The following is an 11,897-nucleotide window of genomic DNA, read 5'->3' on the forward strand; positions in this document are numbered from 1 at the left end:
ATGCCAACAGCTTGGATTAAATCCACAGACAAATCCTGGTGGAACTTTAGTGAACCCAAGAGCAGTTAGCAAATTAGCGATTGAATTAGTCTGAAAGCCACTCAGTTTGTACCTACTGGTTAGTGGAATTAGTCACCCAAATATAACTGTCTGTCATTATTTACTCGCCTCCACGATGAAGCAAAATTCATGCATTGCTTGTTTTCCATAGTTTTTATTTATTTTCAAGTAGAATTTTTTAAAGAATCTATTCATATGAACTGCATTTAAAAAAGTCAGTGTTCTAGAAAATCTGAGAATACAGGTTGATAGAATGGCATAAATAACTGCAAGCTTTTAAAAGAGCCTCGTACTGTTTTGCAACGTAGTTCTACATCATATGATCCAACAGCAAAACAAATCATCTTTATTTAGTGCTAAGTACAGAAATGTGGTCAAATACCATTGAGTGAGTGATTGCACCATTGTTATTCAGGACAAAACAAGAGTGTATTCTAGGATTGTTTTAATACCAAGACTGTGAAATAGCATTTTCCTCTCAAACCATTGCATTTTGGTGTGAGTTACAGCTCGCCGTTAAGATGCAGAGCGTGTTTGTAGAGAATGCTCAGGAACGTCCTAATCTAATCTAGCCTCCATATGTTTCTCTTTAAGAGATCCTCCCATGCTTAAGACCTTTCTTCTGTGCGATGGTCAGAAATTCCTTGCGTAATTGTATCTTGGCACCTGTCCCTGAGTGTTTGTGGCATTGCAGCTTTAATTCAGTTTTGGCCGTTGCAGAAGAACCGAACATACTTTAGTTCATTCAGTTATAGAGCAGGGACTGAATTGATGTAAATTATATTAAACAATGTTGAATATTCTGAGGTTGTTTTTCCTAAGGCGAGCATCACTTATTGTTCTGTAAGTATTAAACTTGCTACATGAAAATCATGCCTCTACCTACATTTTTGCTAAACTTTCTGCAGTTTCCAGGTGATATGAACACTATTGGCAGTAAAACACCAACAGCTTTTATTTCCTTTCCACACAAATTATGATTACAGAGGCAGATTATCAGTTAATATAGACTTATTTTTGCATGGTTTCTTGCACAATACTACATACACTTTTATCACAGTGCATGATTTGTAAATGAATACATTTTGATGTTTCCATCACATAACCAGCTCCATATGTATGGCTTATCTAAAAAAGTAAAATTGCTCGGTAGCGCACCTGGTGCGCCATTGAGTTTGTGATGCAGGGCGTTTGGCTATGAGTCTTGTGAAATATGAGTTGCGATGAAAGAACTGAAAGACTTGCAGAAGCAAGATATAATAGCATGGTTGCTTCAGGAAATCTGCTTTTATTGCAATTTTCAATCAAAATTAAGGAAATAATCCAAAAGTTGAAAATAATGTATGGGGTAGGGTTAGGGTAGGAGTAGGGAGAGCTTTATTGTACCAATAAGGTGGCATCCATTTGAATTAAAATGATAATTTACACTCAATACGTTATTATAGCATACTGTTTTTTTTACTACAATACTGAGGTGCGGATAATTGCCACTATTTGCAACAAGCAGTATACATAGCACAAAATCCTGCTAAATTATAGTGTGTAAATTATAATTTTAATTCAAATTATTAAATGGATGCCACCTTATTGGTGCAATAAAGCCCTCCCTACACCTACCCTAACTCTACCCGATACTTTATTTTCAACTTTTGGATTATTTCCTTCATTTTTATTGAAAATAAATGCCTTTCTGATGCGATATGAGATTTGAAAAGGGAGAAAAAAATACAATGACACGCGATCTACCTCTTCCGGTTTGTCTGATTTGTCGTTGTGTATTCTGACTTGTTATAATGTTTTCTGAATTGTTATTTTGTTTTTTAGATTTGCATTTGTGTTTGTAATTTGTTATTTTGTTTTCAGAATCGTGATTTGTTTTGCACTTCTCGGCCACCGTACGTTTGCCTTTGTTGTGAGATTTCACTAACCAGACAATTCGTTTACGAACTTCTACAATACATACAACAAATAACGTAATAACTGAACATGTTTTTAGTGCAATGCAATGGAAATTTTGAAACATGCAAGAAGCAGCATGAAATCATTTTGTATAGAAATGTCGCCACAGGCACATTTTTTGTTCGAGGAGAAGGTACCTGAGACTTATCTAGAGATCAAAAATATTATACAAACTAAGGGCCCTTTTAGTAAGTAACCACATAGAAACAACTGCACAATAAACTTGCGGGGTGAAGATGCATCAAGCAGTGTCAAATGAAATTAAAGAGCTGTGGCAGATTTCATTTTTGTGGAAACCAAAAGTGAATGTGAACTGAACCAGAAGCCTTTTTCCACATAATGTCCCTTCTACAGCTGAGCAACTCTGTAAAGCATATCGCTGGTGTTATTTCAATCACTTTCATGAAGTGCAGATATTTCCCCTCCTGTTCATTACAAACACATGATGAATGTGTGTGTGTGTGTGTGTGTTACATCACCTCCAGAGAGAGTTTGTGGGCTCAAAGTAGTTCAGACACTGGCGTCTAGAGACCCACACTTGTCACTTTAAAAATTATGATCTTGCAACTTGTCAATGAAATGAGTTAAATGTTTACAGTACTTTGCTAATTTGGTCTATATGCATTGCACTTGAAATCCAGTGTCATTATTTTAAAGAAAAAGTCAAAATAGTAGTTTATGCAAAACTCAAATAAAGAGTTTTAAACAGGTTTGGAATGACATGAGGTAGATAAAAAAATGTCAAATGTCATATAAAGTACCAGAAGGCAACAGGGTTGTGTGCCATTCATAACTGTATACTGAGAATGCTTGTAACTTCCAAATTTAATTACTGAGTTTTTATTTTATGTTTCTTTTAGAGCCTTTCAAATTTGCATAAAAGCCATACTAAAAGATGCCTGCTTTGAGATGCCAACAGAAATAGGAGCAAGTACCCTCGTGTCAGGGGCAGCTCAGTGTCTTTGGCTGTTTGTAAATATATCAGAGTGACTGAAACCATGTCATTGTCAATCAGCGTGCATCCTGTTTTCAGTGGCTGTGCACGAGAACACTCAACTTTCAAGCATGTGATGCACGAGAGTCCCGTGAGCTCACGACACATGCTTGCTTTCTTCAAGATGTTTTAAAATCAAGCTCATTCTTGGTTTTTGCTCTTGGTCCATACATTTCTCTGAAGGCTTCTGCACCTCCATACTTTTCAATAACCAGAAACATTAATAATTAATTAAAAAATAGGTGCAAATACTAAAAATTTCTTTGTGGTCAGAGCTGTAAGCGACACAAGTGAAGTGAACCTGCAATAGACATTGAAACTGATACTGCAGTTTCAGTCTGTCTCATGGACATGTTGGATCTCTTGTGCATTTGGCACAGTGTCAGTCACAAGATATTGTGATGCATTGCAATCTATTAAATTACAACACATCAATTTGTTATATCATAAGATAGTTGCTTATACCAAGCTGTGGTTTGAAATGAGCTCATCAGAGATCATTTAAGACATTTCATATATGTGAACATCTTAAATATTTAGTACACTGATAACAGCACTTTTCTCAGGACATTGATAGGTGTAATTCCTAAAAAAATAAATCCCTGATCGCCCTGAAGGGTATAATGGTTAGGAAGAATCTGAGATATTTTTTCACAGGTCAAAAATGGCAAATTGGGCCTAGGCAGACAGTGATGGCTTTATTAAGCAACTGGTCAGTCGTCAATAGTATCTGTGTCATTGCCTTAAAGAGAGATGAGACATTGATGTTGCCTTTGCCAGCTGGCTGTAATGGCAGTATAAGGCAGGCTTTGTTACAATTTTCTTTGCAAAGGGAAATTAACCCTCTACCACTGGCCAGCCATGCAAACATATCGTGCCAGACTTGGTGGCATTTGTGGTCAAATACATCCTTTCTTGCATGCTGCAAGGTGTAGAATTGTGCATCAGATATCTCAAGTCACATGGTTGCATTGAAATGTCTAAACGATATCTTCAGTTCTCTAGTGTAATAAAAACAATGCTTATAAGGAATTGTTTCAGCTAACAAAGAATATGCACTATATATGTCATGGGTGCAAATATCAGGGAATGCATGCATTGAATGCAATGGAAATCACTTTCCCCAATGCATAAATGTATTTATTACTTAACAGTATATTAATATTAATTTATATAATTAGTATCATCATGCCAATCTACTGTCAGACCTTTAAAGGGGAAGCACTGCTCTGTTATGCTGCATGAAAGCAGTGGAAAAATCATGGTTGTGCAAATCTTAATGACTGGAAATCTCATATGTCTAGGAGAATTAAGATAAGAAAACATATGTTTGTTTGAAAGGCTTTTGTGAAACTTAAAGTGGACCAGCTAATGGGTCTTCAGAGGCCTGTGACTTTGTGGTCTTGTGATCTGGATCACAAAAGAAGGACTTGTCTACTGGATATTGAGGAAAAGCATGATGTCAACAGTATGTGCCCCTGGCACAGTGCAGAGAAACATTTGTAAATATTTCAACAACTTTATTATGAGACCAGACCTGTGTCCTGGGTTCTTATGTGTAAATAAGGGAGGTATGCAAAATGTGCAGATCTGTGGACCCCCAGGAGCAGAGCTGAGGACATTGATGGACTCATCTAAACCTTTCGCTTCAGAACAGTCTCACTTCTCTAACCAAGATCCTCTTAGTGCTGGATGAAAGGATGTCCTCACCTCATAACATGCCTGAAAATAGGTAAACAGACATCTTTATCTGTCAAACTGGAATCCCAAGGATCTCAGGAGGCTTGATCCAGTGTGTTTCCAGCTAATCTATCCAGTCGTGTAACTAAATAAATACAACAAAGCATTGGTCTGCTCAATCTGGTCTACAAATCAGCTCAACAAGACTACATAATTTCTGAAGCGATGGACTACTACCACTTACTTCATTACATCCAGTGATGGTCATCAGATTGTAGTTAAAAAGAATTGTGGTTAATGTCAACCAGATTTTCAAGCAAGATCTGACAAAGTGCCTTTAAGCAAGGACACATTAAATTGATCAAAAGAGACACTAAAAATATTTACATTGTTAAAAAATTCTTTTGACCTTTCTATTCACCAAAGAATCATGAAAAGATGTATGTCCACAAAAATATGAAGCAGCACAACACGCCATTCGTTAGTGTTTCTTGAGCATCAAATCAGCATATCAGAGTGATTTCTGAAGGATCATGTGACACTGATGCTACAAATTCAGATTAGATCACAGCAATCAATTATATCTGACCATAGCCTATATTTTAAATTACAATAATATTTCACAATATTACTGTTTTTACTTTAATTTTGATCAAATAATCACAGCCTTAGTGTGCATAAGAGACTTCTTACCAACCCCAAACCTTTGAACCATTTAGTTTCTAAAAGACATAAGCAAAAAGGTCTTAAGTAAAGCCAATGTAATATTATTAAGTTAAATATTGTAATAAGTTAAGGTCTATGGTGCTATAATGTCTTATAGTGCACAATTTAGCAGTTCAGAGCTGGCAGTAGGACAGTCTACGATCGGCGATAATACAGTTCGCTATAGTAGCTTATATATTACTTTATGTGAGTATGGTGAAAACGGTAATAGATGTTGACTTAAGAAATATTCTGGTGTCGTAACAAACCCACGTTCTGCCAGAATTACTATTAGGCGATGAGTATCACTGTTTTGGTCATATCACACACCCCGAAGCAGTTTCATCAAGAAGTTGATAGAAAATCATGCCTGATCACTTGTCTTTAGTCCGCCAGTGTGCAAACCAAAGGCGAATGTGGCAAGCAATGAAAAGCTCTATTTGATGTTGGATAATGGAGAAAAACAACCTTAGGTTCCACCAGCTCTCCTATGGCTATACAGTATAAACATAATGTTAATAATGTTATAATATCGACTGAACGGTGTAAACAGGGCAAATTAGCATGAGACCGCAATCCCATAAAAGCCCTGATGAGAGTGGTTGTTCTGTGCCTGATCTACTGATAATGAGCAAATTAAAGGACACAGATGCAGATAATTTCCATAATGACCCACACAATCAACCAAGAGCTGTGCAAATGAGCCATGTCACAGCTGTCCTGGACAACAAACCTAAATTACCTTGCATGATTCATTTAAATGCTCTCCTCACATAAATCCTGCATCTCAAAGGGAAACTCCTATAAATGCAAATCCTGAGAGTTCTGTAGTCTTTGAATCTTTCTGTAAAAAGTTTCAGTGTTGTATTGCAACCATGTAGTTTTGCAGAGGTGTCTAGATCAAGGTCGTTTCCTTTCTTTCTGCCCAGCTATGATATGAGTGTCTGCTGACTAAACTACTTTCCTGACTGCATGTCTCGCATGTCACGCCGCAGGGCAAAGACGATACTGCCTCCCCCGCTGCACTGTGACCAAAGAGATGATTACAAAAACATGGTGACATTACATTCAGATCTGCTGATCTGACAATAAGAACTTAAAGGAACAATGAAAAGGCAATGCAAATGCGGCAGCCATCAAACATGCCTGAAGCTATACTGTTATCTGACTGACTGGTGGATGTACAACAGTCCAGGAGTCATGTTCGTTAAAAGCATTTTTCAAGTTCTTTTCCACTTTTTTTTTTAGTTAAACTTATTGATTCAACAGAATGTAAGTGAACAATATTTCATGTAGTCTGGATCATTTTTGGATGAGGCATGTCACACAAAAAACCATATGTTCTCAGTCAAAACTTATTAAGTCATATTCTTCTTCAAAATGAGAAAATTATCAGCAGTACACAAATAAAGCAAAATAAAACATAAACAATAAACCTTTTTAAAAATGCTAATTATTTGGTTAGACTGGAAAAAACAACAACTTTTTTGCTCAACCAACACAACAAAACTAGTCATTTTACGTTTGTTAACTGTATGTTTTGTTGCATTTTGTTTGTCTTACATTTTGTTTGTGTTTTTTTTTCTTTCTTTGCTTTGTGTTGTTTTATATTGTTTTGTTTTGCTTTTTTGTGCTTTGTGTTGTTTTATGTTGTTTTGTTTTGCTTTTTTGTGCTTTGTGTTGTTTTATGTTGTTTTGTTTTGCTTTTTTGTGCTTTGTGTTGTTTTATGTTGTTTTGTGTTGTTTTGTTTTGCTTTTTTGTGCTTTGTGTTGTTTTATGTTGTTTTGTGTTGTTTTGTTTTGCTTTTTTGTGCTTTGTGTTGTTTTGTGTTGTTTTGTTTTGCTTTTTTGTGCTTTATGTTGTTTTATGTTGTTTTGTTTTGCTTTTTTGTGCTTTGTGTTATTTTATGTTGTTTTGTTTTGCTTTTTTGTGCTTTGTGTTGTTTTATATTGTTTTGTTTTGCTTTTTTGTGCTTTGTGTTGTTTTATGTTGTTTTGTTTTGCTTTTTTGTGCTTTGTGTTGTTTTATGTTGTTTTGTTTTGCTTTTTTGTGCTTTGTGTTGTTTTATATTGTTTTGTTTTGCTTTTTTGTGCTTTGTGTTGTTTTATGTTGTTTTGTTTTGCTTTTTTGTGCTTTGTGTTGTTTTATGTTGTTTTGTGTTGTTTTTCTCACAGTGGTGGAGAATGCGGGCAGGCGGAGCCTAGACAGCGCAGTCAGACAACATCTGATGACATCATCCCCTCTCGTTCGCAAGAAGCCGTGGAGCTTGCACGGGGACGGAGGAACGACGGGGACAGCCTCCCAGCCACCAGTGGGGTAAGTGACGTTCTGTCTATTTGTCATCATTACCCCGTGGTTGGTTGAGGCTGTCAACTAAAACCCGCTTTCTCTGTCCCGGTTTCGGCGCGGTGCGAGAGGGAGAGTTGCCCGGAGAGGAATTCCTGCCCCGCCCACTCCGACCGCTGGAGCCTGGTTGAGGAAGGTAGCACTCCTGCGTGGGCGGCGACCCTAGGACGGGGATGTCGCTTGGGGGGGGGTGACGAGTCGGCTACCTCCCCCCTTATCATCATCACCATCCCATCCCGTATTCGCCGCCCTTCACCAGGCTCCCGACGGGAGTGGGTGTGTGAGAGAGGAGGGGCGCTGAAACAGCCAGGGCTGGCGGCGTGTGATGAGGCGCACCTGATGTGAATAGAGCCTCATCACCGCCGCCGTTTAAATGCCGAGCGTGCCTCTCCTCGGGAGACCGGTCTCTTCCCCCATGCATGCACGCTGGTGTCCTCGTGGGTCCAGGAAGGGTGCGTCGAGTAGGAGGACTGCCGCACCCGTTAGACGGCTGACGGGCCAGGATGCCGGGCCGTCAAGTCCCCCAGAAGCTCCGGGGGCCTAGGAGTAGGACGTAGCCGCTGGAGGAAGCCGCCACCACTCGCTCCCGGACCCGAGAGGGGAGCGCGTGCGGCCACCGGACTCCGCCCCTTCCCTGGACCCTTCCCTCCTGAACACTGCCCTCCTTCACAAGCCCTGCAGCACGACGAGGACACCAGATCCCCTGTTTATTTTGGACACTTTTTTCCCCCTTGGACACTATTTTGTTTATTATTGTTTAATAAAAACCTCTCCGAGGCCTGACCCCACGCCCACTGTGTCTGTCGTTTGCTCCTCCCACCACAAAATAAACATTTAAAGGATATTGCATGTATTGAACACAGTGAAAATAGCATTTATTTGACTGAAATTTAGGAAACGTCAGCCGGCCGAATATCTGTGCTGTGAATGTTTATATTGTTACCAATGAATGGGACGCCACATTCTATTCAAAACCTTTTGGATTTTGACTAAATATTTGCTGTCAAATGATTAATCGTGATTAATCGCATCCAAAATAAAAGTTTTTGTTTACATAATATATGTGTGTGTACTGTGTATATTTATTATGTATACATAAAGACACACACATACAGCATATATTTTGAAAATATGTACATGTATTTACATGTATATATTTATATTCATATAAATTATATCATAAATATATTTAATATATAAACCTAACATTTTTCTTAAATACATATATGCATGTGTATTTATTTATGCATAATAAATATACACCGTACATACACATATATATAAACAAAAACTTTCATTTTGGATGTGATTCAACGCAATTAATCATTTGACAGCACTATTGTATAGTTTTTGTTAATATTTTACATTAGATTGAATTTTTTCATTTTCAGCTTTCACTTCAATTTTAGTTAACTTTTAGTAATTTTGTTGTGTGTGTTTTTTTTGGGTCATTTTTTATTTTTAAAATACAAACGTTTATAAATGGTTATATCATTTTAGTCATTTGTTTATGTTTATTTGGTTTTTATTATTTTAGTACTTCAAATTAAACTAAACAAAATGAGAAATGTTGGCAGCTAGCTGAAATAAAGTGTGTATTATTTAATATTTTATTTGATATTAGTTGATGTTTGTTTTGTTTCATGTAACATTTTTTTTCATGGTTTTAGTTTTAGCTAACAATAATCACCCTGCCCATACTCATTTGTAATTGTAGCAGTTATCTATAATAAACCAGAATTAATTATCAGAGATTCAATCAAGATTTTGCATGCATGCATATGTTGTAGTTAGGAGAGTTGAGATGGATGCATGCATGGACTCATATGCATATGCAATCATGTGGTCAAAAGGATGAGTAAAAGAAGTAATAGGCTATGCAAAGCACATGATAAAAAAAAAATTGCAATATGATATAGCTTAGGCAATTATTGAATAGTAACACATCAGTAAATAAGTATTTATAATAATTCTTTCAAACCATTTATCAACTATTGGCTGTTTATGGTTGCCGAGCAACAGCACTTTTGCGCATTAATACAAAATGTGCGTTCACACTGTGCGCTTTACGAACCGGTTCAACCAATCAGAATAAAGAACCGGAACTACTGAATTCCATTTCACATGGGCGTATATCCAGTGCAATGCAAAGACTTTCACATTTCCATCACAATAAGTGACTCATCTGATTTTCACGTTGCTAATAACAGAACGAATATAAAGTACTTCCTAAAATGTGCTGGTATTCAACAGTTTGCACCGCATTTCTGTGAGGCTTGTGCCATAATGCACTGACTCTATAGATCACGATGTTCCCGGCATTCGCCTGTGCAGCCCACTATAGAGCAGAAAACAGGTCTCTGTAGGTGATGATACACAAAACACTGACGCTATGTCTTCATGAATCACCTTGCAATATGTCTAGGACAGTGTAGGCTATAAAAAGCCGCAATCCTTCAAAGATTATGAAAAATCTGCTGCATGACCATCTTATGAAACCAGTTAGCCTCCTGTTATTCAAAAGAAAAGAAAAAATCAGTGGTTTCTACTTATTCGGGCTGATTAAGCTAATAACACAGTTTAGTGAGACGTATCATGAAGTTGATTAATGTGAGCATCTGTATTCCTCTGAATGGTTTATATGAAGAGCTGTCTTACCTCCTGATGCTGATGCTGATCAATGCGGGAAATCATCCACCTGCGCCAGGCACCAGATCAGACCAGCCTCCGCATTAATAAACGCACATTTACCAGCTTTCAGCTTTACACCTTCATCTGTGAGCTTCCTTTGTGTCTTTTCTGGTTGTGAATGACAGCAGCGCTGGCGAAGCCCTTGAATGAGACGGAACACTCCCACTGCGAGGACAAAAAACTCAGAAACAGCGCCACCTATGAGTCAAAACAGAGCAATACAACATGATAATAGCCTACAACCCTCATGAACTGTTGAGGAGGGCGACCTGACTTCATGTTTCCAGATAGGCCTCCAATGGTGTTGGAGTAAAATTAATAATCGAATTTAACCCATTATTTCCCATAATTAATCTGAATCATTAAAGGAATAGTTCACTCAAAAAGGAACATTTAGATGTAGATGAGTTTGTTTCTTCATCAGATTTGGAGAAATGTAGCATTGCATCAGTGTCTCAGCAATAGAAGTGAATGGGTGCCGTCAGAATGAGAGTCCAAACAGCTGATAAACACATCACAATAATCCACACCACTCCAGTCCATCAGTTAACATCTGGAGAAGACAAAAGCTGCATGCGTGTATGTTAGAAACAAATATATCATCAAGGCTTCTTAACTTTAGACTTTGGCTTCTGGTCAAAATATGAGTCTATAATCCATAATAATGCTTCCACCCATGATAAAGTCCATCCCCTGTTGTTCTCTCATATCAAAACTCACCAATATATTTGTTTAGATCTGTTTTGGATCTGTGCAGATTTCACTCCTGATGCAGATGACTTTTTCAATGCAAAAATAAATATTATGGATAAAGAACTCATATTTAGTCAGAAACAATGGTTTAACAGTTAAAAACGTGTTGATGATGGATTTGTTTCTTACAAACATACAGCTTTTGGCTTCTCAAGGCATTTATTGATGGATGGAGTGGTGTGGATTATTGTGATGTTTTAATCAGCTGTTTTGACTCTCATTCTGACGGCACCCATTCACTGCAGAGCATCCACTGCTGAGACACTGATATAATGCTACATTTCTCCAGATCTGTTGAAGAAACAAATGCATCTACATCTAGGATGTCATACGGCTGACATTTTCTTTAGCAATTATAATTTTTTGAATAAACAATTACTTTAAAATCCAGTAGAAATGTTATTGAAGCTTCAGCTCAGTTTATCATGAATTAGGCACCATTCTGTTATATGACTCTAAATTGCAATTTGACCCCAGCAACAAACAAATAATCAAACAGTGTACTTCTTCATCACCACAAATTATTTCAAACAGAAGTTTGAGAAAATAGTTTTGAATTAGAAACATAGAAATTTCTCTCTCTCTTTTAAATCTGTTAATAAAATTGAAAGGTTATCATAAACCTGGTTTTTGATGTGTCATTAAGGAGTATAAAGCGCATATTTATGTGAAAAAATATAAATTGTGATAAAATGAAGGGGTCTGAAT

General features: G+C 37.3%; 1 protein-coding gene across 1 annotated transcript in view; it reads right to left on the reverse strand.

Annotated features, from left to right (window-relative positions):
• The window catches only part of LOC306865520 (CDC42 small effector protein 2-like), a 41,765-nt gene extending 31,209 nt beyond the window's left edge, over positions 1 to 10,556 (reverse strand). Inside the window, exon 1 of the mRNA XM_079410174.1 lies at positions 10,404 to 10,556. The gene's annotated coding sequence lies outside the window, so the exon portion shown is untranslated. The remainder of the gene's footprint in view (positions 1 to 10,403) is intronic.
• Positions 10,557 to 11,897: the final 1,341 nt, after the last annotated feature.

Source organism: Barbus barbus (assembly GCF_936440315.1).
Source record: "Barbus barbus genome assembly, chromosome: 47".
NCBI lineage: Eukaryota > Metazoa > Chordata > Actinopteri > Cypriniformes > Cyprinidae > Barbus > Barbus barbus.